Raw genomic sequence first — 26,988 nt, forward strand, 5'->3', positions numbered from 1 at the left:
CAATTTATCGCAAGTCAATGCAAGTTCACGAACGCAAGTCCTGGCCCAACGGAGATGCAAGTACTAGTGAACTTAAGTTAAAAGCTTCCGGCTACTTGCGTCCCCGTTTGGCCAGACTTTACATATACGTACAGTGATATTTCATTAGCAGTATTACGTCAAGGAAACATATTTCCTTGTTTAGTTTTCTTAGATACGCTAAATGACAATGTCTTGCATTTCTTCTTTCCAGGTACCTGCAATGGAATCAACTTAGCAATCTAACCTCCGGATTATTCTCCAATCTGTGGGGACTGGGGACTTTGTAAGTTCGTTACCATTCTTTCTTTACATTTTAATTCTTTAAGGGAATGTCGTGGGGATCCGACTATTTTCTTGGCTTCTTTGCACGCTGACGCCATTGCTGTAGTAAAAGGAAAATAAGTTTATATTCGGTGAAGAACATGAACACATTATGCTTCATTTCTTTAATATTCTGGTGGTTGTGATAGATATGAAACTCGTTTTTTCTTAATAATTACTTAACTTTGGTTTTTACAGGGATGTTAGCCACAATAAAATAGAAGTGCTGCCTGAAGGAATATTCCAAAGCTTACGAAGGCTGACATATTTGTAAGTACATACATTTGGCAAGTATTTCAAGTTGAAGATTCAAGGAAAAATGTCTTCAGAACTATATCTTATTAAAAATTGTCACAGTAAATTTTTTATCCATGGATACTTTCCCTTGCAAGTCGCAGGTTGTTTATGTTCCCCTAAATCTTAAATTTCTTTAAGCAGAGTGATTCTCCATTCTTGTACGTAGTTTAGCGCTTTTCCTGTTTTCATTCTTTTGGGCACTACTTCAAAATTTACAGTTACTGCTCCCGATTATAACGTTGCCAACCTTGGGCGGCCCTTACCTGATAACTTTTAGCGGAGCTCCTTAGCGGCCCGTAAGGGCCGCAGAGCGGAGCACCATACCCATAAAAAAAAACACATGAAAAAAAAAAAAACACATGAAATAAAATAGGAAACCTCTGCATCCGAGTTTTCATGGTCATCATGGCTAGCGGCATGCCTCGCGGGCGCGTACGGCGGCGTACAAACGTACGTACGGTGTTGCGCACATCCGGGATCTTGAAAGGTCTTGACAACTCGCGCAGTACTGGCGCGAAATAATTTTGCAGTGTGAGGAAAAAAAAGTGTGAGGTCTAAACAGCTAGTCTGAAAGTTAGAACTTGAGACAAACACATTTATTTTGGCTCCTTGTTATGCCGATGACTACAAACGAGAGCAGGGTAAACTTAACTTCGAGGAAACAGGGTTTAAGCGATTTGCGACGGGAAAGAGATCGCGAGAGATCCAGAAAACCCGGACAGAAAGCAGGCGAAAAAGTATAGCAAAGCGCCTGTCGAACCTGGTAGCAAAGTAGCGAAGAAAAGCGACTAAAATAGCAAGAGAGGTGCCGAGGAAACAGGCAAAGAAATAGCGGAGAACAAGGGAACGGAGATAAAACGAGCAGACGAGTGTACCTACTGCGGCCAACTGGTGAGTACAAAACTGCAGTGTTTCCGTCATTTAATATCTCTACGTTTTGTCTTAAGCTTACTTTATACGCAAAGTAAGCTTATATTGACGGCACATTTTACTTGCTTTCGCCACTAAGCATTTGCTTGTGACATGAACAATGTTGAAAAATACTATTCCTTAAAATTCAGTTTTACCAGGTTTTACTGATCAAATAGGAGGATTTGATTATGTAAACAAATAATTGTTGGGCCTTCGATGAACGAATTCACAAAGAATATCACTTCAACACATCTCGAAGAAAATTAAGCTTACGATTTTTAAATGCTTGTGATATGATTATTTTGTTTTACAGTGCTGGAAGAGCAGCTGAGATGAGAATGAAAGTGATGTCAGTTTGCACGAAGCACCTGGAATTTCGTTAACTCCGAGTGAAATAGATCGATTCAGTGTATGCAGTTTATTGATATTCATGATGGAGGTAAAATTACTGTTCATTTAGTCAGAGTAAATAAACTTCAGCTTCATTACTTAGCTCTTTCGTTCCCAAATATATTAAATAATCCACTTGTCATGTAGTTCTGTTCACTATTGAGCGTTCATGTGGATTACATAACAATGTCAACAATTTTGAGATTTTGAGGTCTGTTTTGCTGGTTTCATTCAGAATGTCAACAGTAAATGTTATATTTGTCATAAAAAAATCACAATCTTGTTGTGGAATTTGGAAAATGCACACAACAAAGGTTAATGACTACTGGAAAACTGGAATCTTTGTGAGTAAATTCATGCCATTTTAGACACTGTATGCAGCTGTGCATGCAAACTTATTATTAATTAAATGTGTATCTTTAAAAATCTTAGTATTACTGTTAAGAAAAAAGCTTTTAAGATGTGGCAATGTTTTTCCTATGCATGTACATGTATATATAGGGGTAGAGGGGAGGGGGAGTATTTAAAGGTCAAACCTTTTAAAGAGGGAGTGTAAGGGTTTGCAGTGATGCTTTGAGTTTATTAAAATATCAGGACCTGAACAATCGATGGAATCGATAATCGATGGCAATCGATAACAATCGATGACAATCGATATCAATTAATCGATTGATATTGATAATCGATGAACAATCGATCGCTAAAGTTTTTGTGATTATCGATTGTCATCGATTATCAATTTCATCGATAATCGATGACAATCGATCAATTAACTAACATCGATTTTCATCGATTATCAATATCATCGATTACCAATTCAATCGATCATTTAACTGCCATCGTTTTTTATTTGACTAGTATTTGATAAATATGTTTACTTTAAAACACACGGTCTCTCTTGTATGTTATATTTTATTAGCAACAACAATGATAACCTTTCCAAAAAATGTCAATACAACGAGAAACTTACTAACTTAACAGTAATAAGGCAATAATTATTTAAAACAAACGTTTTGAGCTTAAGTCTTATTCGCCTCCATCAACGAAGCGTACGCTTTTCGGTCTGGTTTGCTTTCGAACCAACTCCTGGCAAAGTAAATAGAAATCGCAACTTACAGAATTCCTCGCTGTCTAAGTACAATGTAATTTTTCTAAAACTCTGTCTTGTAGTCCATAAACATTTTCTCGCTCGTCCGAAATATTTCAAATCAAACAGTAGCAGAGAGAACTCAAAAATACGTCGTCCGTACGTCGGAACGAAAACGAGACAACAGTGGGAGTCTGGTGATGAGTTTCGCCTGTCACGTCCGCCATTTTTGACTCGATCACGAATAACGAAGTGTCTTTGGAATTCTAGCGCTAGCAAACAGTAGGAAACTCGAATGAAAAACAGAAACATTAAAGCTTATGATGTAAACTTCATCTCAATGGAAAGGAGCTTTATTATTTTTTTTTACAAAACAACATATGTAAGTATTTACTTCATGCTTCGGATTGATTGTGTGTTTAATGCCAATCGATGGCAATCGATGAAGTTCGCGACCACCAAAGTGTGATTATCGATTGATCATCGATTGGCCGATGCCAATCGATGCCAATCAACAGTAATTAATGGATTGTCATCGATTGATCGATTGATTTTCCGATCATCGATTTTCATCGATTGTTCAGGTCCTGAAATATTTACAGTAGAACCCTGCTAACTCGAACTCTGAAGGGAAACGAAAATGAGTTCGAGTTAGCGGGGTTTTTCGAGTTAGCGGGGTTGATTGAATATTTTATTTGCCAAGTTAATAATTGATAGTTTACTGATTTTTAAGCACTTCAGTATACAGTACTGTGCAAATTGAACTTATCTTGCCAGAAACTCTAAAGCGACCACACATTCTTTTGTTAAGAGTGGAAAATGACTGTCAAATACATGATCTGTTCATTGCTATAATCAATGGGCAACCGTTGCGAGTTGCAAGTTCTGGAATTCGAGTTATCAGCGTAAAAAGTTTGACCCAAATTTTGTTCAAGGGAAACAAAATTTAGTTCGAGTTAGCGGGGTTTTCGAGTTATCCGAGTTCGAATTTAACCGAGTAAAAATGACTGAAAAGTGGGGTCAAATCCAAGGGAAATGGAAGTGAGTTTGAGTTAGCAAGGTTGTTCGAGTTATCCGAGTTCGAGTTACCGGTTTTTTTTTCTGTAGTTGACTTCGCAGTTATCAGTAAAAAAAATAGTCTGTGCTGATACATCTCTGTTAAATATATAAGGTATCCTTTCGCATCCAGTAGTTTTGCTTCACTTTATACAAGCTTGCGTTAAGTGTTTTGTTTTATAAATTATTGATTTTCATACCAATTAATCAATTTTAATTTAATCTGTGGCATTTGACTTTTTTCAGGGTTAACATGAATTTCAGAATTTGCAGAGCCACAGACACAAAAACAGAATGTGGACAAGGACATCAAAAGAAAACAGGAAGGATTAAGATTATCCAGCTTGATGTTTGGGTGTCTTCATGATGCCATTTTCAAGAGACTAGTAAATTACATGTAAATTGAAATCAAGAAAAGCTGCAAATGAGCAAAGTTTATATTTTAAATGTTAACGTATTTACAGTGTACTTCAGAAAACAACTTCTTGATTGACCTGTCTCTTTCACATCTTTTTAGATGTAACAAGGGCATTATGAAGTGATCTTTTTAAGAATAATTTATGCAGCCAAAACAGTAACAGCAGAAATGAATGGGAGTTTAAAATTGCTATTTTCAATGTTTTGGCTGGTAAGAAACCACATGTGACCAAGCTAAAATCTCTTTGGCCGGTTAACATGACCTGTAAGTGTCCAAATATTTTGAGCCCTCGACTACACAGGACTTACATGTAGTTGTCTAATTACTGTATATCATAAGATCTTTGGTTGACCTTGGGGGAGGTAGTGGAGGTAAAAAGCAATGTAATAATTTGAATTTGGATTGGTAATGCTGAAACTGGTGTAATTCTTAAGTATAGAGGTTAAAATCGTGATTGCAAGCAATATGCAATACCAATTTCATTCTTATGTGTTGTATGCTGCGTACAATTTATAAGAACAGCTATAATGTTAAAATTAGTGAAATATTCTAAAGCCAGATTAAATTTGCAGTATCCATTAGGTACCATGAAGCAACCAAATTGTGACTCATTTGCTTACTTTGTGAACTTCATGACGAATGGGCAACATGACTCCACAAAAATGTGTACAATAAAGCATACAAATTTTTAAAAGAGCAGTCAAAGTATTGATGCTTTTTTTCTTGCATAGTTTTATACACAAGCAAACATGATTCTATTTTTTCTGCGTAATCAAAGAACAAAACTGAGTTTGAGACACACAAACAATATTCTATCTTCCCAGAATTTTTTTTTTTTTTTTTTATTTCTGTAAGTGAAGTGAAACCCCTTAAGAGGAAGGGGACTCAAAAAGACATGTAAAAGTAAAAAAGGTGCTATCATCCTTTTTTTTGGGGGGGGGGGGGGGGGCGAGGGGGGTGGGATGGGGTTACAGAATGTCCCTTCTTTGCTTCCAGTTAGTTTCACTCCGGTTTGCTTGTAGTTAGGTTCACCCCTGTTTGCTCGCAGTTAGCTTTATTCATCCGGTGTGCTTGGGATTAGCTTTCACTCTAGTTTGCTTGTGGTTAGCTTTCACTCCGGTTTGCTTGGCATTAGCTTATGGCAATATGCTGTAAACCCTTTGCTACATGTATGACCTCTGCCATTTCCATTCAAAATTAAAATATAGGCAAATAGTGAAAATAAAAACAAATGAATGAATGAAAAAAAGAAAATTAACCATATTCTTAATGTAGATCTATATTATTTCCTATATACTCTAAATGTTAAGTGCTTTGCTAATTTACCACGTGATATGCCTATCTACCCCAACATGCAGCCCTACTACCCCCTCCTTATCTTCGAAGGTTACATAATTACCCGTTTTGCAGCATAATTTCCCATCCAGACTTCTGGATCATAATGCTGTCGGTGGAATTAAAACGTTTTGATTGATTTTGTTTGTTCTCGGCTTATTTGGTGTTGCTGTATACGGTACTCCCATATAAGGGCTATACGGGTATGTGCTGCTCAACAGGGTGTGCCTTTTGCCTCTCTGACTCTGAAACAGGGTATACAAATCACTCTTTTGACTGTGGAACACTATCAAGTTTAGCTATGAAAATCCGCTCCTCTCATTGGTTTTTCTCCAAGCCACAGACAAAGTCAAGTGAGCGCTTTGTGATGTACGCTAGTGTTTTTATATCTATCTTCATATATTTTTCATTGTGGATATTGTCTGGAACAGGGTACCTATTTTGCACTGTTTGTCTGGAACAGGGTCGCAAATTGAGCCGTTTTTCTCTGGAACAGGTCCAGAGTCTCAGCGACTCAGTGGCACACCCCTTGAGTAAATTTTAGGGAGTACCTCTCCCCCCCCCCCCCCCCCCGGGACACGGTAAAAAAAAGTAAGTAACAATATTAAAATTTATAAAAAAAAAAATAAAACGAATATTATATTCTTAGCCTTAAAATTGTACAATGGCTTGAATTCAGGTTTCAATAAAGTGCAAAATAATTAACTGGGGAGCTCCGCTTTTAGGCTTGCCTAAATCTATATATTACATAGTGTGCATGGGATAACCTATCAAAAGGTGTCGCAACCAGAGATTACAGATGTTGCGGAATTAGGGCTAGAAAGGTTATTTTTACGACAGACTACCGTAACGTTTTGTAAGTAACGACACTTGCTAATGTTGAGATGTTGGTCCACAACATAAATACCCACGCACAGACGGTCCAACATCTGTATTAAACGGCGAATATTTTTGTTAATTCCTAACGATGATTACAAATGAATTAAAACAAAACAACACACAATGAGGGGCGACAAAAATAAAAAAAAAAAACAAGTAATACAGCGAAACGTGGCTTACCAATTGCTGAAAGGAAACAAGGTCCGGGTAACCGACTGCAAACGTGACACGAAGTGAGAGAGAAAAAGGCCGCACGAATATAAAGAGTAAATTATAGCATACGGCCAGCGAAAAATATAGGCATGCAGAGTAAATACACAAAGCAAATATTACAATTTGGTAAATTGACGCAGCAGAGACTCACTCCCGAATTGGCCTGCTTAGCCACTCGCGTAGGTGCAGATAAAACAAACTGGACGCTACACCATCGTCTCTCGTAGACGGTAGGATGCCAACTACGAAAGTGACGAAATTATAACAAATATTTGTTTTAAGAACATTAACTTTCCGCGGGACAACTATCAGCCGATAGTTCCTCGACAGAAACACTCCATTGTTTAAACAGAACATACGTTAAAACTGTAGATGCCCGGAACCCCAGATGTGCGCATGGATTGTTGAGTATCGCTGAACGACTTCGCCTCCATTCTCTTGTTTTGTTGTTTTAATGATCCTCAATACCGCAGTACCTTAATGGATCATCCCTATATCCACAATCTATCTCCCATACCTTATTTCATACTCGTACCCATACCAGAGATTGAAACGTGTAACGCGCGTTCACAGCGTTTGAATATTCAGTTTTGCCAAGTACCATATTTGGAAACACGAAGAGTTTGTTCGTGAATACTTTATACACGTAATGACACACGCAACAACATTTTCGGTTTTGCGGTTTATTAAGTTACTTGAATTCCGATCTTAGCGCCGTAACTTACTTTCAGAAACTAAAGGAATTTATTAAGTGTATCAAAGTGAAGTTCTCCAGACTATTTTTAATGACGATGAAACAGGAGAATTTAACCAAATTTAACTTAACTCAACGAAGCTGGTTAAAAAAACAAGATTACGCCATTGAGCATGAGCTAGCGCGCGCTGTGAATTTAATCCAAATATTGCAATTTTGATTGGTTAATGTTTTCTCGCGATTTTCTAAATATGGTACTTGCTGGAAACGAATATGCAAACGCTTTGTAAAATGCGAATCATAGGGAGCTACACGTTTCAACCCTTATGAGTTTCTGCAGAAACCCATAAGTGTTGAAACGTGCAACTCTCTATAATTCGCATTGTACAAAAGTGTGTTGCACATTCGTTTCTACTAAGTACCATATTTGGAAAATCAGGCGAAAAAATTAGCCAATCAAAATTGCGCGCACTAGCTCGCGCTCGATAGCGTAATCTTGTTTTTGAACAAGCTTGGTTGAGTAAAGTTAAATTTGGCTAAATTCTCTTGTTTTTTCATCGTTAAGTACACTGGAGAACATCGCTTGGATACACTTTATGAAGTTCTTTAGTTTCTGTAGGAAATTTACAGCCTTTAGGTCGGAAGTAAGTAACTCACTGCAAAACCGAAAATGTTGTTTCGTGTGTCATTACGTGTGTAAAGCATTCGCATACAAACTCTTTGTGTTTCCAAATATGGTACTTGGGAAAACTGGATATTCAAACGCTGTGAACGCGCGTTACTCGTTTCAACCCTTATGGGTTTCTGCCCATTTCTCATCCCCAACCAAAACACTCCGCCACAATGATGAAACATCTTTCATTTTGCTAAGCCTAACCACAACCTCTAAATTTCACAGAAAGAGATAAATAAAGATTACCAAATTACATTTTGGCTCGTTACAAATACTGATGCGAGAACGCCTGAGTGATGAGTATTGAAGAGTTTTGTTCTTGGTAAACTGCGCTTAGGGACTGGTCAATAATTACCAGGGGGATTGGGCCGGAGCAATTGGAAAAGTGGTGGCTCAAAAATTTGTGACTCACCCTTTCCTTCTGGCTCAAAACTGATTGACCCACCCCTGATAGGGGGTTGAAAATTATATGTCCCACCCCCTTTGCTGAAAAAAATTTAGGAACCAATCATTTCTTTATCATCTGTTAGGAGTTGGAGATTTTTGATTTGACTTCAGCTTTTAAAGTGCAATTCCCTACATAGACATTTTCCCAGATGGACACTGCGGTTCCATGTACGTCTTTTTCCATTTTCTTTACACACCAAAGAAGGATGAATTTATAGCTTCTTATACTAGCCTTTTGTAAGTTTTCCACATATTTGTGTGTAAAGTCCATGGGGAAATTTAGACACAAACATATGCAAAAAACTGAATCAGTATGTAATATTAATTCATAATCAATTATTGAAAAAGACAACCACACTATTTGGCACGTGGAACGTCAGGACCATGTACGAAGCAGGTAAAGCTGCCCAGATTGCTGCTGAGATGACCACTTACAACTTGTCAATCTTGGGCCTTTGTGAGACAAGATGGATCGAGTCAGGCTGCATAAGGCTGTCAACAGGGCAGACTGTCCTATACTCAGGTCACGAGGATGCAAATGCTCCCCACACAGAGGGTGTTGGATTTATGCTGACTCCACAAGCTGCGAAGTCACTCATAGGATGGAACCCAGTATCATCCAGGATAATAACAGCAAGGTTTCACACTAAGATCGGAAAAGCCACCTTCATTCAGTGCTACGCGCCAACGAACGAAGCTGATGATGAGGCAAAGACTGACTTCTATGAGAGGCTGCAAGGTGTCATAGACAGAATAGCTAGAAAGGACTTGATAGTGTTGCTCGGGGATTTTGACGCAAAGGTGGGGAGCAACAATACAAGTTTTGAGACAGTTATGGGAAAGCAAGGTCTTGGTGAAATGAATGAGAACGGAGAGCTGTTTGCTGACTTTTGCTCCTTCAACAAGCTTGTCATCGGCGGAAGCGTTTTTCCGCACAAGAGGGTACACAAGGCGACTTGGGTCTCTCCAGACGGCAGAACTGAGAACCAGATTGACCATATCTGCATATCATCTAAGTTCAGAAGGTCATTGCTTGATGTTAGAGCAAAGAGAGGGGCCGATGTTGCTTCAGACCACCACCTTCTTGTAGGCAAATGCCGTTTGAAGCTGAACACTGGCATGCAGAAAATAAGCCATAAGTACAACATCAGGATGCTGAAGGACGATGAGATAAAGAACAGATTCCAACTCACCATCTCCAACAAGTACCAAGTGTTGGCAAGCCTTCAAGAAAATGAAGAGCATCGGGAGGAAAGGGAGAACCAAAGCATAGTCAACGAAATGTGGCAGGCCATGAAAAATGCATGGAAGGAGACGTGTGAGGAAACACTGGGAAGAGAGCGCAAACAGCATAAGACCTTTTTGAGTCTAGACACCCTGAAGAAGATAGAAGCCAGGAAGAAGGTGAAGGAGACGTTGAATCACAGCAGAACACGAGCTAAGAAAGCAGAAGCTCGCATCAGATACTCGGAAGTCAACAAGGAAGTTAAACGTAGCATCAGAAACGACCGAAGGAACTTTGTGGAAGACCTCGCGCGACAGGCAGAGGAGGCATCAGGCAGAGGCGATGCAAAAGAGCTATATTCCATCACAAGGAAACTGGCAGGTGATAGAAAGATCCCGGAAAGACCTGTCAAAACAAGAGCGGAGAGTTGCTCACTGACCAAGAAGAACAGCGAAAAAGGTGGGCAGATCATTTCAAAGAACTACTCAATAGACCTCCGCCAAGCGAGCTGCCTGACATACAACCAGCCAACACACCTTTGCAGGTCAGCGAGAGTAAGCCAAGTGAAGCAGAGATCAAGAGAGCCATCAGACAACTGAATAATGGAAAAGCAGCTGGTCCCGATGGCATACCATCAGAAGCCATCAAGGCAGATCTAAACACCTCGACCAAAATGCTGTATGAACTGTTTGGCAAGATCTGGGAAACGAACGAGATACCAGATGATTGGAAAGAAGGCTACCTAATCAAACTTCCAAAGAAGGGAGATCTGAAGGAATGTAAGAACTGGAGAGGAATCATGCTGCTGTCAACGGCGGGAAAAGTACTGAATAGGATAATTCTGGAGAGGTTGAAAGTAGAGGTGGACAAGCGGTTGAGAGAAGAACAGGCTGGGTTCAGGAAAGATAGGTCATGCACAGATCAAATTGCTACCCTGAGGATCATCTTGGAACAGTCTTTAGAGTGGAACTCTCCTGTTTATGCGACCTCTGTGGACTATGAGAAGGCATTCGATAGCGTTGATAGGGAAGTGTTGTGGAAGCTGCTACGCCACTATGGCATCCCAGAGAAATACATCACTCTTATACAGAAGACCTACGAGAAGTGCACCTGTAGAGTCATCCACAACGGAGTTCTTTCAGAACTGTTTGAGATGCCCACTGGAGTGCGCCAGGGTTGCTTGCTGTCGCCCTTCTTGTTCCTGCTTGTCATCGACTGGATAATGCGGAGGACGACAGAAAAACATCAGGATGGCATACAGTGGACACTCACGACCCGGTTAGAAGATCTTGACTTCGCCGACGACATTGCCCTTCTTTCACATAACCACAGGAGCATGCAATCCAAGCTAACAAGACTGGCAAAGATCTCAATGCAGACGGGCCTTAGGATCAGCAAATCCAAGACGAAGGTGATGAGGGTTAACATCAAGAATGCAGATAGGATAGAACTAGATGAGGATGAAATCGACGAGGTGGAGGACTTTGCGTACCTTGGAAGTAACATCAGCAAGGACGGTGGATCTGATCAGGACATCCGAGTGAGGATCGGAAAGGCAAGAACTGCATTCACCATCTTGACACCTGTTTAGAGATCAAAAGTGATTTCCAGAAAGACCAAACTACGATTATTTAATACCAACGTAAAGTCAGTCCTCCTTTACGGCTCTGAAACGTGGAGAGTAACAAAAGCGAACTCCACCAAACTGCAGACCTTTATCAACAAATGCCTGAGATCCATCATGGGCATCCACTGGCCAGAGGTCATAACAAATGAAGAGCTTTGGACAACAACTGAGCAGGAAAGGATCAACATCCAGATAAGAAGGCGAAAGTGGGGTTGGATTGGGCACACCCTCAGGAAAACAAACTGCAATGTCACCAAGCAGGCACTGAGATGGAACCCACAGGGGAAGAGGAGCCGAGGCCGTCCCAGAAACAGCTGGAGGAGGACGGTAGATGACGAGGCGAGCAAAGCAGGCTACACCTGGACGCAGATTGAAAGGATAGCCCAAAACAGAACACGATGGCGAGCAGTGGTTTCCGTGGACCTATGCTCCATGGGGAGCGAAAGGGTTTAAGTCAATTATTGAAGAGTTCATATTTTTATACAGAAATTAATAACAGAAACTTCAACCACTGTCCGTCATTCATATTTGCAAAGTGTTTGACTAAAGAGTTTACAGGTATTAAAAGGCCTAAAGGCCAGCGTGAATCTATGCAGGTTGAAGAGAGACAAGCAAAACTGATCTTGTTATGATCACAAGTCATCTAGGGGGGTCAGGGGCACGCTTCCCCCGGAAATTTTTATATTTGGGCCTTTTGAAATCGCTAGAAATTCATTTAAAACTGCTCACATGGAGAAATTTATCAATTTTATATAATGATGACTACAACTTTTCTTGGAACTGTAACAGTTTAAAGTTAGTGAATAAATAGGATGACCCACCCCTCTACGTGTAGATCAAAATTACATAACCCACCCCTTTTCCAGGGCTCAAAAACTGATGACCCACCGCCTTTCTGCTCCGGCCCACCCCCTCCCCCACCCCTTGTACTTTTTGACCAGTCCCTTAGGTCCAAAGCAAGGCAAGCTAAAATATCTCTAGCTGTTACCATCCAACGTCATCAATTGGTCTAACTTGTGTAATGTTTAGCCGTTGCCGAGGTCCCCCAGCCAACATTGGCCATAACAGATTCCAATGGTATAACAGCGAGAAGAAGAGAAATAGCGCAGCCACTGCGTATGCCATGCAGAGTCAACCGCCGGTTGCTTTAAGTCCCAGGGAGTTGTTTGGTATAAGAAGATAGACGGACCTGATCCGCCACGGAGTCAAAAAACTTATCAGTAACGTCGCCCGCTTTATTCGCCGCTTTAAAGAGAAAACCTTTTCTAATAGGAACACAGACTAAATCACACAGTTTAATTTGTGTAATTTTCTCTTTAGGGCGAACATATTACACGTGCCATCATGTAAAGACTTTGTTAGCGTGTGATTGAACAGGATACCTTCTTTTCCAGAAAAATAGAGTACTCTTGTTTTTTTCCAACTTAACTCTCCCGCCCTGTCGCCCGCAAAAAACCCCTGGGTCTTGGAGAAAGCTGGTTTCGAGCGCAGAGTACGTAAAGCTGAATTGGAGACTTATTGGGATCATTCAAAAAACTAAAATCTCTGCCAAATCTGTTATAATTAAATAAGGCTCATTTTGTGAGGGAATTATTCTTGTCAGCAGTTGCTCTTCTCGCGTAGCCGTTAAGTAGGACTTCACTTTCCAAGACGCTGCAGGGTTACCGTAGCCCGGGAACACGATATCGTCGAGAATTCTACCACACTTGCCAAATATAGATCTAAGTTTTCAAATGAAAGAGTCCACTGTTCCAAAAGCTCAGCTCCATAAACACAGTTTTTATCGTGAACAACAGTTTTCCACCTCCTGTCTATCCAGATAACAAAGTTAACTGCATCACCGGTATAAGCTGTCGTAATATCTCTATCAGACTAGTTTGTGTAAGGGATGTTTGAAGCTGACATTTATGACCGCAACGTTGCCAAAATTGAAAGTCATTGTCATTTGGATAAGAACAGGACGGACATGATACAGAAGTCACGAAGATCGTTAGCACTAACGGAAATTGCCGCAAAAAGTAGATACGAAAAAACAGTTAGAATCTAGTAGTCATTGCTCTCCCACCTGGAAAGCCCATAGAGAAGAGCTAATTGCTTTCGGCCTCAAACTAGTCTTGGAAGGAAAAAGGACCGCATCCGAACAATGAGTGTGCGCTGTTTGGCCACAGCATTTATCACCGACCCACAAGGGAGGTAAAGGAGAAGGTTCTGAAACAACCAAAGTGACCATCGCATGCTGGGATTCGCGTTTGAAATGTCACCGCCTTATTAGTATTCAGCACGTGTAGAAGCCCTCTACCTCTACCCATACTACCTTTCGGTCTTGTCGCGTACACTTTTGTGCTTTTTTCCGACAACGTTTCTCAAATTAGCTGTAAAACACAAAAAGGACCAGTTGATGCTTATGGCGGGAAAACGTAAGCGTTTATGATAACACCATCACATGACGACAACTCCTCGTTAAAACGTTTACACCAGCCGATTTTGGGGTGGGAAAAGGTGAAAAGTGGGTTAAACAAGCACCTGCAAGGTCGTGCTGGGCATTCGAGTTCAGTGCCATAAGATCTTAAGTATGCCCGTTCAATCCACCGAAAATAAATTGATCACATACAATGTCCCAGCAACGCAGAATTAACGTGGCACAATCGGACAAACAGCGGGAAGATTCATCGGCTTGGTTAAAACCAGGAGGATCGAACGTAAAACATTGTGAACGCCTTGTCTTGCTTGTAACATCATGGAAGATGTGGCGAGTTACTTCATTGAGTTTTAAGGACCTGGGTCCGCGACCATGCCAAGCATTCAGAGTTGCTTGATTATCGACTTGCGTGTCCATTCTTCAGTCCCTGACACTGGATGAAAAAGACTCCAACTTTTACGTTAATGTGTTCGTTCACCAGACTGTCGTCCCAGTAGTCGTCCAGACTGCGATCAGCTGGATGTTAGTGGAAAACTACGTACTGCTGTCCAACGAAAAGCAGAAGCATCAGTTGACAAAGATACGGAAAAATGACGTTCCTGGATCCAAAGAATGGCCCGTATTGCCAGACGTCAAGAAAACGCCAAAACCCTATTTCATTTCTTAAGGAAGGTGTTAGGATTATTTTACTACCCCACAGCTGACACTCGCTTCCCTGATATAAAATTTTGCCCCAGGGAATGCCAAACAAAAATATACGCACTTCCCTATTAATTTCTGGATCGACTTGAGGGGAATGGTGGACTCTCTGGATAGAATGGACTCGCGTAGCTCAGCAAACTTGACTCTATATTTTCTTCCGGAATCACAAACGCGAGACTTGTCGAATCAATGACCATTCCTAGGAAAGTTAAACGCATCGAGGCTGGCAAAACACATTTATTCAAAACCAGAAAGTAACCCAAGTTAATTAATACTTTGTAGCCTACAAACAGAGCTGCTAATGCTGACTGGCGGGTGAATCCAGGGCTCCTCAATTCCATAGGTCGAGACGAAATACCCCCTCGGGTGAAAATCTCATTTACTGGCCTGTCATCAATGTACAGGGTTCCCGTAATCCCATAATTCCTAAAATAGTTAGTGGAGCCCAAGCTCACCGTCCGATAGACGAAAGGAGAGTTTTTCCAGCCAAAAAGAAAGGTGGTTGACACCAAGTACTAGCCCTTCCATTCCACACCAAAAAACTGTTTTGAATCAGTAGAAATTAAAATATGATCATATCCTAATTTGTCGTCTATTTTAGAAAAATGGCAGTTCTGGTAGGCGAGATTAGGGACTAAAACAAGAGTAACCAGGAAAAATGGTGTATTTTTCATGCAGAGGTTTAAGAATCTTGTATCGACGCATGACCTAAGCTTGTAAGGCTTAACCGGTTGTTAGGGAAAAAAGAAGACAAGAAGGAAACACCTTACTCACATCACCCCACACATGTACCGCACCGGTAGATTAACGCTGTAGCAAGGACTGGGTAATAAAATCTTCAAATTAAAAATTCTAAAACAAAACCTTACGAGTGGCACTGGGGAATACTTGACCACATGGCTGGGTAAAAAACAAACGATAGAGCGTGCCAATGCCCAACAAGTAAAACCTACACCGGCGCTAAAAGACAAAAACTAGCCGAAGAAATGTTACCTCTAAACTCTTTTTCCCTGGAGGCCCATGGGTTTCTTTGACGACGTTTAAGCTGAGTTCGAAGTGGTTGTAAGCGTGGGTGGCTGCGACGCTGAAGACGGAGCCGTAACAGTAGTGGGCAGCATGGAAGCGGAAGAAGAAACCGGAACCGTTCAAGAGCCCGAAACCGAAATAAGGTTGGAAACTGGAGCTTGTGTCAGTGAACACAGCTGTAAAACGGCAATAATTCAGGCTTCCTGTCGAGAGTCAACGCTGGTCAGGGGCGGTATGTTTAAGGACCACGCCTCGCCTTTTCATGGCCAACGTACGCAACAACTGACAATTCTAAATAATTCGATAAGCTTTATATAACGTCAATGACGTCACAAGGGATGCTAATGAACTACCAATAGCAACAAATTGACAAGTATTAACGGTATACATAAATGTTCGCGGTTACAGTGCACCCCTATTAAACAGCTACGTACCAGCTAATATTTCTAAGGACATAAATAGTCACGAATATTAGCGTATCCACGACATCACTTATGCGGGACCTCAATAGACCTTATCACGATTTTCGACGTCATCTTGACGAGTAGGCAAAGCGGGTAGAAATTTAAGTGTTTGTATGGGAATCTGACGGCAAATATCTTTTACAAAAATTGAATTTTGGACAGCTTATGAATTGTAAAGTTAAGATACTAGGCTGAAGTTTTTATTCGCCGAGTTTGAAGGATGTAGCTGGGCTAGAAAGCGTTCAGTTAAGTTTTTAACTTTTCCATACATTTGCCTTTACTTTTTTCCGCATGATTGACGGGGTTCGCGGGAAAAACTATAGACAAATGTAAGGGAAATTAAAAACGTGACTGAACGCTTTCTATCCTAGCTACATAATTCAATTTCGGCGAATACAATCTTTTGCTTAGTATCTAGTATGAGTTGTCCAAATTTTTGCAAAAGATATTTTCCTGCAGATTCCCAAACAAATACTGCAGTTTCTACCTACTCGTCAAGAAAACCGTGATAAGGCCTATTTTGGAAGGCCTTACCTAAATAATGAGAGACAAGTGATTTTAAAGCTACCTTTTCTAAAAAAAAAACGTTTGGGAGACTTTCATTTCGGCTATAACTAATTTCTTGATGATAGTTTGTAAGACTGGAGTTGACTAGTTTGCTTCTTTGATGCACAGAACTTCAAATATTTATCCCTTAGAAATGTGGCAGACAATAAAATCAAGAGCATCGAAGATGGGCATTTTTCGAATCTGAAGGACCTTCAATATCTGTAAGTACTTATTCGCTAGAAGATAGAATTGTTAAGCTGCTGCTGCAGCTGCTACTACTACTAATCGGACTAAGTCACCTGCGTGGAAATGTTTATAATTAATTTAGTGCAAGTAAACTTCAAGAATATTACATAGAATGAACTACAATGATAAGTGTCAGAAAAATGTGTATTTGTTATTTTTAGTATCTGCCCTTGAGGGGTGTCCATTCTACTCACTTGAGCTAATACAACCCATGAATGGCATTACATGCACGATCCATACAATCCGTTAGATCATTTTTGTTTGTATTGATATATCTTTTGGTGATTAATTTCTGTTTTTTTTTTACTAGATTTTTACAAAATAACAAGATAAGCCATATACCAAGTAAGGCGTTTAGCAGCCACACAAAACTTGAATATCTGTAAGTATGGAAGTTCGACACCATTGACCTTGTTACGACAAATACGATGATTTAAACCATCGGACGTACAAAATTCATACAGCAAGTCACCAACGTGATACAAGGTGGAGGGAAAGAAGGTGTATGAAACCCCCTAAGGATTTCGTTCTATTAAGGCGTAGCGAAATAACTTTTCACCGCGTAGAAAGCCTTTAGCTTGGCTGTGACGTCATATGACGTCACTAGATTCGCCAACTTGGATTTGACCAATTTTTGAGTTATTTTTTCAAAATAGCTCTTAGTCGGCATGATGTCCCGTGAATCAGTCAGTCAGTGGGTCGATCAGTGGGTGAAGTATGTTTGTTTGTCACACCAATCAGATTTCAGGTACTATCGGAACCAATCAAATTGTAGTTTATAAAGGGGAAGCAATCTGACGTAGTCAGGAATTTCGTTCGAAGTTTTTAGATTAGAAGGAGGCGGAATCGGTGAGTTGTGATTTAACCGTGGATTTAAAACGTTTTTCGTAACGCCCGCCTGCTTACAACGCACACGCCGTGAGCAAAAGGCCCAACACCAACTTGTTATTCGTCTTATTCGAGCGTACGTTTGGAGAGGCTAGCTTTCCTGACCGTAGTAAAAATAACATATAACATTTGCACAATGCAGATTTGAAGAATAATGTTGTCATTACTTTTGCCGTCCGCTTTGCGAAGTTCGTTGGGAAATTGGAAAGTTTGTTATGAAGTTGCCAAATAGGTTGCGAGTTTGTGAATCAAATTGTGAGCTTCGATACAAAGTTCCCAACTTCGGCCCGAAATTAATAAAACCTTCTATAATTATGTTATCAAAAAGGGCTTTGCTACGCTAAATTGTTGGAAACAAATGTCATAAAAATAAAAAACTTTTTTATGTTCAGCGAGCCGTAAACATGTTGTCTCGAACAAATTAGTCTGTCGCGTCGCGTCGGCTTCGATTAAAATCAATAAACCATCCAGTTTCATCCGGTTTACAAACGCAGAAGACTTGAAATTGAAGACAGTGAAGATTATGCCTCACAGAAATCGTTAAATATGTGTTTTCATACAAAAAAGTTAAAATTTGACCAAACTTCTACCTGCATAAAATTTATTTATCGCCAAATCACTTGCGTGATCGCTGATGCGAAACGTTGTCTTGCACTTCAAGGTACTTCAACTTTCCTTGACAAGCTCTAAAATCTTCGAGTTCAGAAATCGCCATGACTTTCGAGCAACATGTCTTGTTTCTCCTCAACTACCAAAACTTCGAAAGTTCAGTCGCGGCGAAGTTGGGAATTTATCGAAGTTCGCAATTTGATTCGCAAACTCGCAACGTAATTGGCAACTTCATAACAAAGTTTCCAATTTCCCAACAAACTTCGGAAAGCGGGCGGCCAAAGTAAACTGAAATCAACTGTAAAACATCTCGTTCAAACATTTAATGAACCGGTACAAGTATTAACTCTGCTGTTAAAAGCAACTACGATCGAGAGCAAAAACAGAATAAGAGCGTGCCATTCCGTGACAATTCGATAACTCAATTAGTTCTTGTTTGTTGAATAGAATTTAGGTTGTGAATGAACGAAAATCTTTGTCGAACAGTTCTGACAGAAAAAAAATACTCCAGGTGTACTGCGCTTTAAAGAACTTTCCCGAAGAAAGTGGTTTTTGATTTGATACGTTTATTACTTCGTTTATTATAGTACTTTTCGTTCAATGTCTATATGGTATCGTGGCTTTTTCGAGAAAAACAAGGGTATCGTGTTACGTTCGTTTTTAAAAAACAAAGGTCTCATGCTACAAAAGTGAGAAAAACAACAATATCATGTTTCAGTGTTTGGCAAAAAGCCAAAAGTATTCCGTAAAAAACAAAAGTAACACGTTACGGTTGCTACAAAGCTAGCAACAAAATAACCGCTTAAACAGAATAAGAACGTGCCATTTTGTGACATTTTGATAATTGAATTAGTTTTTGTTTTTCAATTAAATGATGAAAATTTACGTAATTGAATAAAACAGTTCTGATGTGTCAAAATGCACGTAAAAGTTATTTTTTTTGCAAGCAAATTTTGTGCAAAAAGTGACTCCGTGGGCCGCCATACACAAATAGCTCAACCCATGGCATAAACCATCCCAACAGGACAATCACCCAGTTTCACCCCAAGCCACCCCATAAATTGAAAAAATAACTCCTGCACGCTTAGCGTGCCTATGTTTTAGAAAGTCACAAAATAACGGAAATTGATACAAAATTAAATCAAAATGCTTGTGGAATATAAAACTACGCAAATATTACAATTTTGTTGTAAAAACTGGAAAAAATAAAGAAAAATGTCAAAATTGGCGATCGTTGGCCAGACATGCTTGTAATTATGACGTTACCATGGCAACGTCAAAAATAATGGGCACGTGGTTGACATCTTAAAATTTTTGTTAGGGAAGAACTAACAGCTATTGAGAGTTTCAGCATTATAAAAAAAATCTTACGGGGGGGTGGGGGGTAGCATCCACTCCCCCCCCCCCCCACGCCCCTGTGAAAAATAATCGTCGTTAAGACGATATGCGAATGAGGCGAAATCATAATGGTCTATATATAGGTAAACAAAATGCAGAAAGAGCCATTTTTTCGTTTTTCTATGTCAAACCGCCAATAACTGTAATAACAGCTATTGCGTCGGCACTGCACGATAGAGTCGTTGTTATATCTTCAGAAGTGTTATGTCATGTTATCATGTTTATTTAACGTAGACAACGGGAAGTCTCTAATTTTGCTCAGGGTGCAGTCGAGTAGTCGATAGACTTACTCCAAGTCGCTCGTTAGATTCGCAGGAGACCGCTGGATACGGAAACGGAGGGCGCGCGCGGGCATGAGAAACAAAATGGCGGAGGATCGTTGCGGAACGAGCCTCGTTCCGAGCTTTTCCTAAGTGTTTGTTTTCCTTCGCGCGCGCGTTCACAGAAATGAATCCCGCGCGATCTCTCGCGCGCGATTTCAAAGGTGATTTTACTCAAGTGGTCTTTCTCGCTTGATTTCAAAGCGACTTTATTTAAGTAACTATAGATGCAAAGAAAAAACGAGCGACTTGGGGCAAGTCTAAGCAGTCGACTACGCAAGCTGCCGAGAAAATCACTTCGTACAAAAAGGGACGCCCGCGCTCGTCACGTCTCCTTGTGCGAATATATTCTCTCGCGCGCTTCCGTGATTAGTCGAGCTCGAGCTGTTGAAATCTTGTTTAAAGTACTAAATGATTAATTGAAAGTTTTGCATCCTACACGGAGACGCTTGGTTCACTGATTATTTACGTCGTTCTTGTTCAACCTTCTACAGCCCGTCTAGTAGCTTCTAGTATGCTCACGGTAGATGTTATCATCTAGCGCGGCAATTGTGCCGGCTGACAAAGATAAAAAAATCGTTATCTTGGACTTCTTTAATTTGAAACAAAAATTACCAAGCTCTATGCCCGGCTTACTTAGTTAATCATTTCGTCTAACTAATTAACAGATTAAGGTATCACGGAAGGTAAATTGGCATTTTCGTTCCCAGTGAATTTGTGTGCAAACCGTCAATGGTAACCCCAATAAAGTATATATTTTCTGAAAGCTTATTAAATACAGATTGTAATTTTGGATTTCGTTTTCATTTCATAGACCATAATACGCAACGTCAGCATTTTGTTTGCAATTATGATGTTGCGCAACTTTAGGTTTATTTGAGAACACATTTACATGAGAGCCAAAACTTTTCTCTGGAATTTGATCTACATATATTGGTCTAAAAAACGGTGTCTCAGATTTTTCTTTTCTTGCTCCATTAATTTTTTATGAATTTTTAATCCTAAAGAAGCCCTAAAAACGCCATTTTCAAGTGAAAAAATTCATAAAAAATTAATGGAGCAAGAAAAGAAAAATCTGAGACACCGTTTTTTAGACCAATATATGTAGATCAAATTCCAGAGAAAAGTTTTGGCTCTCATGTAAATGTGTTCTCAAATAAACCTAAAGTTGCGCAACATCATAATTGCAAACAAAATGCTGACGTTGCGTATTTTGGTCTATGAAATGAAAACAAAATCCAAAATCACAATCTTTATTCAATAAGCTTTCAGAAAATATATACTTTATTGGGGTTACCATTAAGGGAATAAAATGCCTTTTTGAGGGAATATTGTTTATTTGCGCCCGCGTAGTGTCATTTGTCGCCCGAGCGCGAAGCGCAAGGGCCACAAATGACACTTCAAGGGAGCAAATAAACAATATTCCCGAAAAAAAGGCATTTTATTATCATTATTATCAATAAACAAGGCCAAGTGACATTAAGAAAACTGACAAATTTAATGAGGCTTTTAATAAATAAACAATTTGCTCTGAATAAGTTGACTCAAAATATATATATACTTGCCGGCGCAAGTTAACTTCGAATTCAATCCAATAAATTAGCTGTGTTTGAAAGAAAATAGGCTGAAAACAGCTAAACGTCTCGAGAAAAATCCAGCAATAGACAATACAAGATACAAAGATGGAAAATACAAGGATAACCACTTAGTCAGTACACGTTTCTAATCACTGTCACTTTCGATTACTACTCGGCGCCGTTTTACGGTTTCGCTTTCTGTTGAATGAGAAGGACCTGCACTCTGATAGATGTTCAAAGTTCCGATTTGAATGTGCTGTGTGCAGTTTGGATATGGCTGGGCTAGCGAGAGAAACTGACCCTGCAGTGACTGAGAAACTGAAGTGATTGCACTAGCACCGGCGATGTTGCTGATTTCGGAATTTGTTATTGAGCGGTGCGACTCTTGGGAGGTTTCTGAGGCCGAATGTCCGTCAAACGCTTCTTGCAAGAGCCTGGAGCAATGCCTTTTTTGTGCACTTGAAGTTTGAGAAATGTAGTGAGTCAAGCTTCTTTCATCTTTGTGTTTAGTGATCTCGCAAATCTGTTTGGCGTCGACGCCGCGCTGAAACAGAGATGTGACTGTGGAGGCACGAATGCAATGATTCGTGTATTTTTCTGACAATTCGGCTTTCAAGGAAATGTTTTCCATGAGTTTGGCGATCTTGTTTTTGCCAAGAGGCTCATTTCGAAACCATCGTGATCCCTCTTTCCTGAAGTGCTTGTTAGGTGTTTGAAACAGAGCCTGACAGTTTGGATTGAGGCGAAGGATGTAAAACTCGAAAGAACCAACCGGATCAAGCGGCGACGAGTTTTCGTACATACGCACATCGGAATAACTTTGGTCTTTTTGCTTTGACCCTCCTTGATAGTTCTTTGTTTGTTCAGTTTGCATTTCAGTTACATACCGTGCTCCTGAGTCATCTTTTTTTATGCCGAACGACTGCTTGGTGAGCTCACGCCAACCTTCTCTACCACGGCGTCCAAAATAGAAGCAGATGGAAAACCACACAAACTCTAGAAGTCGCTCTGGATCCGTCCAATCACTGTTTGCACCTAAACCTCCAGAAAAATATTCTCGTAGCTTCGTCATATCTCCAGCTGCTATCGACGATTTATGCATAGGTTTAGGATTCATTTCTTTCGTGTACAGTTTGCATTCTGCCTCGAACATCTTGTTCGCAGGAAGAAATTCGTTGTCTTGTAAAATGTTTATAGTCCTGCTGAATGGGGTTGAAGTTAGTTGTCGATGAATCGCTGCTCGTATGCCAGTAAGGGTACTAGGGGTTAACGGTTGGCCCTTTTCCGACTTAACCTCCGCATAAAATTTCCTCAATACTTCGTTGAGGTCCGCCGAAGTAACGGAATTCAGATCGACGTTGAGCTGTCGTTTCTCTCACCATTTCTCGAATTTCCTTATACCCCAAGAAGTGGCTCTTTTGGTATTTTCGGCCTGAGCTCGTGCTTCGATTTTATCCAATTCTTCCGTTCCCAGATCCGAGTTTTGACTAGAATCTTTGAATTCTTCCATTTTCGAAAGCTTTGACCTTTCTTCCACTTTCCGTTTGATTAAGAAATTTTGTGCTTCAAACTGACCTTGCCGAATGGTTTTCCCGCGTCGGCGACGCTGATTGGTTAAAATCAATCGGATGATGAACCGAGAACCAATCAGCTGCAGGGCAGTTAATGCATTAACGGCCCGCCAGGGGTCATTTGCGGCCCGCAAAGTGCGTGTTTTCAATAAGGCGGTTTTCAATTTGGCCGCGTGTATTGATAATAATGATGGTTTGCACACAATTTCACTGGGAACGAAAATGTCAATTTTCCTTTTGTGATACCTTAAGCGATTCTGAACTCAAACTTTCGATTGAAATAGATAGGGTAGATAGAGCACGTGCTTGCTGCAGCGGCGGAAGCAAATTTCGCTGCTCCGGTAAAATGTCGAGCTAAAAACGGATTTAAGCTCTCGAAGCTCGAAAAAGTAATGATGGAAAAGAAAGAAACTATTAACGACGACGCACAAAGAGAAAGAAGCAGAAAACGACTAAGAGAAGCAGGCTCACAAACCGATGAAGAAGCCGGCTACGATTCAGACCAAAATGGCGACCGAATAGAACCATTAAAATCAAGCCAAGAATGGCAAGATGACATTACAAAGAAGATCAACAAGCTTCTCAAAATCTTCCCACTTTTTGAAGACTTCAAAGAAGAACTGAAGTCACTAAAAGAAGAGAATGACAAGTTGCGAAAACTGGTTAAAGCAACAGACAATGAAGTGAAGACTTTAAAGACGACGCAAGACACTTTCGCCAACGACCTGCTTAACATTCAAGACCAGCTCAACAAAGCAAACCTTGACCTAGAAGAGCAAAAGCGGCGCAACATTAAGCTAGAAGCTCAATCTAGAAGAAGCAATATTAAGTTCTTCAATGTACCAGAATCCGAAACAGATGGCAGCAACAAGGAAACAGAAAAGGTTTTAAAAAGTCTTCTACGAAATGAGCTAAAAATTTCTAAAGAGGCGGTCGACAATCTTGAGTTCGAGCGGGTTCATCGTATTCCAACGCGACGAAACACACTGACAGATCAGGCAGATGCAAACAAACCTCGACCTATTATAGCTAAGATGTCGTTCTTTAAAGATAAAGGCCGCATTTTCCAACACGTCAAGAACATCAATACAGCCCTAAAGATTGGCGTGGCGGACGACTTTCCAAAAGAGATAGAAGATATGAGGAAAGAGCTACTACCCGTATTAAAGAAAGCCAAGAAACAAAACAAGCGGGCATCCTTCAATGTTGATAAACTTATCATCGACGGACATATTTATCGCGGCCCTGAAACAAAGAAACTGCCTTTATACGCAAACATTTTGTCCACTTAAGACCAAGCTTCAATATTTCCAGGTTAGTTAGCCCGCAGATGATAGCGGGCTTCGAGAGCTTTACCGCACGGTAAGCTCTTGTTATTCCAAGGAAGTCGTTAAGTCTTTAGATTTCAAAATTCCGACTTCCTTGCTCATCGTTTATATAAAGTAGTATGGCTCCAGTACTATTCGAAAGCGTCCGTCGCCTTTGCTTTCCCAAAATACTTAAACTGGTGCTTATTTATTTTTTGGTGTTTTGTGCAATTTCTTGTCGTTTTGTTTTCGCTCGTTTAAAAGTTATAAGCACTTGGATACTTTGCTCAAAAATTTGCATTTCAACTAATTCTCAAGGGTATATAAAAGTAGATAATAACAGAATCCTTGATACGCGTAAACATTCTTCTCTTCAAAGCGCAATAATGTTCAGTATTAGCCATGGCAACGCCACTTAGATTATCATTTCTGTCAATTAACGCAAGAGGTTTAAACCAGGCGCGAAAGAGGAGACAACTTTTTCGCTGGGCCCACAACAGTAAAGCTGATATAATATTTTTGCAAGAAACCTACTCCACGAAAAGTGTAGAAGAAATATGGAGATCAGAATGGGGTGGCAAAGTCCATTACAGCCATGGATCTAGTCATTCCCGAGGTGTGATGATTTTATTTAACCCGAAACTCGACTTTCAAGTAGATAATACTATCGCTGACAAACACGGCAGATACCTGATGCTTGAAACCACTATTCACGATTCTACTTTCTTGTTATGCAATGTTTATGCTCCAAATGACAATTCATCGCAAAATACTTTCTTTTCCAACCTAAATAACACCCTTAAACAATACACAAACTTGCAAATTATTTTAGGCGGCGACCTCAACTGCGCACTAACACCGCTAGACAAAACCGGCGGCACCTCTATTGAAAGGAAAAGGCCAGTAATTAGAGAAATAAATAGTTTATGCAGTAATCATAAATTGCAAGACGTTTGGAGAAGCCAACATCCAAATCAATCACAATTCACGTGGCGTAATCATTCATTAAAAATTCAATGCCGATTGGATTATTGGCTTGTCTCTAAAAATCTTTCTTCATCTCTACTTAAGACAGATATTACAAGTCCCACCTTCTCCGATCACTCGGCAATTAGTTTTGTTCTTCAGTCCGAGGAATACACTAAGCGCGGCCCAGGCTTCTGGAAAATAAATAATTCGCTACTAAAAGATGAAAAGTTCACTTCCGAACTCACAGCCAAAATTCCAGAGTTGAAAGCTAAACACAACTACCTCGAAGATAAAGGTCTTTACTGGGACATGCTAAAAATGGAAGTGAGTGGTTTTTGTGTTCAGTATTCGAAAAGAAAAAATAAACTCCGAAGAAACGCAGAAAAAGAACTACAAAATCAAATCGATCATTTGATGAACGTACTCAGAACAAACAGATCAAAAGAAAACATCACAGAACTATACCGACTCCGAGCTGAATTAAATAAGATAACTGAATATAGAACAAAGGGCGCTATCGTAAGAAGCAGAATTCGTTGGCATGAAGAAGGTGAAAGAAACACCAAGTACTTCTTAAACTTAGAAAAGAGGCAACATTCTAAAACTCACATCACAAAATTAAAATATGGCGAAAGGGAAATTACTGATCCATATGAGATCTTGAGATCACAAAGGCTCTTCTACAAAAATCTCTACACTGCTAGTTCGTGTGATGCAACACAAAACGATGTATTTTTTCTGGACGCGAATCTGCCCAAACTAGACAAACCTGAGCAAGACAAACTTGAAGACCCCCTATGCAATGAAGAGTGTTATAATGTGCTAAAAGAGTGCGCTAAAGGAAAGTGTCCTGGAAGCGACGGCCTCTCTGTGGAATTTTATTTGCATTTTTGGTCTTTGTTAGGAGAAGAAATGACACAGAGTTTTAATTATGCATTTCATCGGGGACAAATGAACATAACCCAAAAGCAAGGGATCATCAAGGTAATACCGAAAAAGAAAAAAAGACAAATCTTATCTTGAAAATTGGAGACCTCTTACTCTACTTAATGTAGATTATAAGATTGCAACTAAAACCATGGCTCATAGAATTGCTACAGTTCTCCCTAAACTAATTAATGAAGATCAAACTGGTTACGTCAAAGGTCGCTATATCGGCCAAAACATCAGGCTCATCCAAGATATTATGAAAGTAACAGAGGCAGAAAATATACCTGGCATAGCATTATTTATCGACTTTAAAAAAGTATTCGATTCACTTGATTGGAACTTCCTATTTAAGACACTAGAAGCGTTTAATTTCGGTCCCCAAATTCAACAATGGATTAAAACCTTTTACAATAACTGT

At 40.0% G+C, this 26,988-nt stretch overlaps 1 protein-coding gene and 1 long non-coding RNA gene across 2 annotated transcripts in view; both read left to right on the top strand.

Annotated features, from left to right (window-relative positions):
• Positions 1-546: 546 nt before the first annotated feature.
• LOC144658464 (uncharacterized) overlaps positions 547-26,988 on the top strand; it is a 45,615-nt gene continuing 19,173 nt past the window's right edge. Inside the window, exons 1-3 of the mRNA XM_078518872.1 lie at positions 547-612; positions 16,905-16,976; positions 17,312-17,383. The gene's annotated coding sequence lies outside the window, so the exon portion shown is untranslated. The remainder of the gene's footprint in view (positions 613-16,904; positions 16,977-17,311; positions 17,384-26,988) is intronic.
• LOC144656136 (uncharacterized) lies at positions 965-5,201 on the top strand. Its single transcript, XR_013571265.1, has 3 exons — positions 965-1,530; positions 1,865-1,990; positions 4,331-5,201. It is a non-coding gene; the product is annotated as an uncharacterized LOC144656136 (long non-coding RNA).

The sequence above is a fragment of the Oculina patagonica genome, chromosome 6, assembly GCF_052425735.1.
Source record: "Oculina patagonica isolate OP01 chromosome 6, crgOcupat, whole genome shotgun sequence".
NCBI classification, from domain to species: domain Eukaryota; kingdom Metazoa; phylum Cnidaria; class Anthozoa; order Scleractinia; family Oculinidae; genus Oculina; species Oculina patagonica.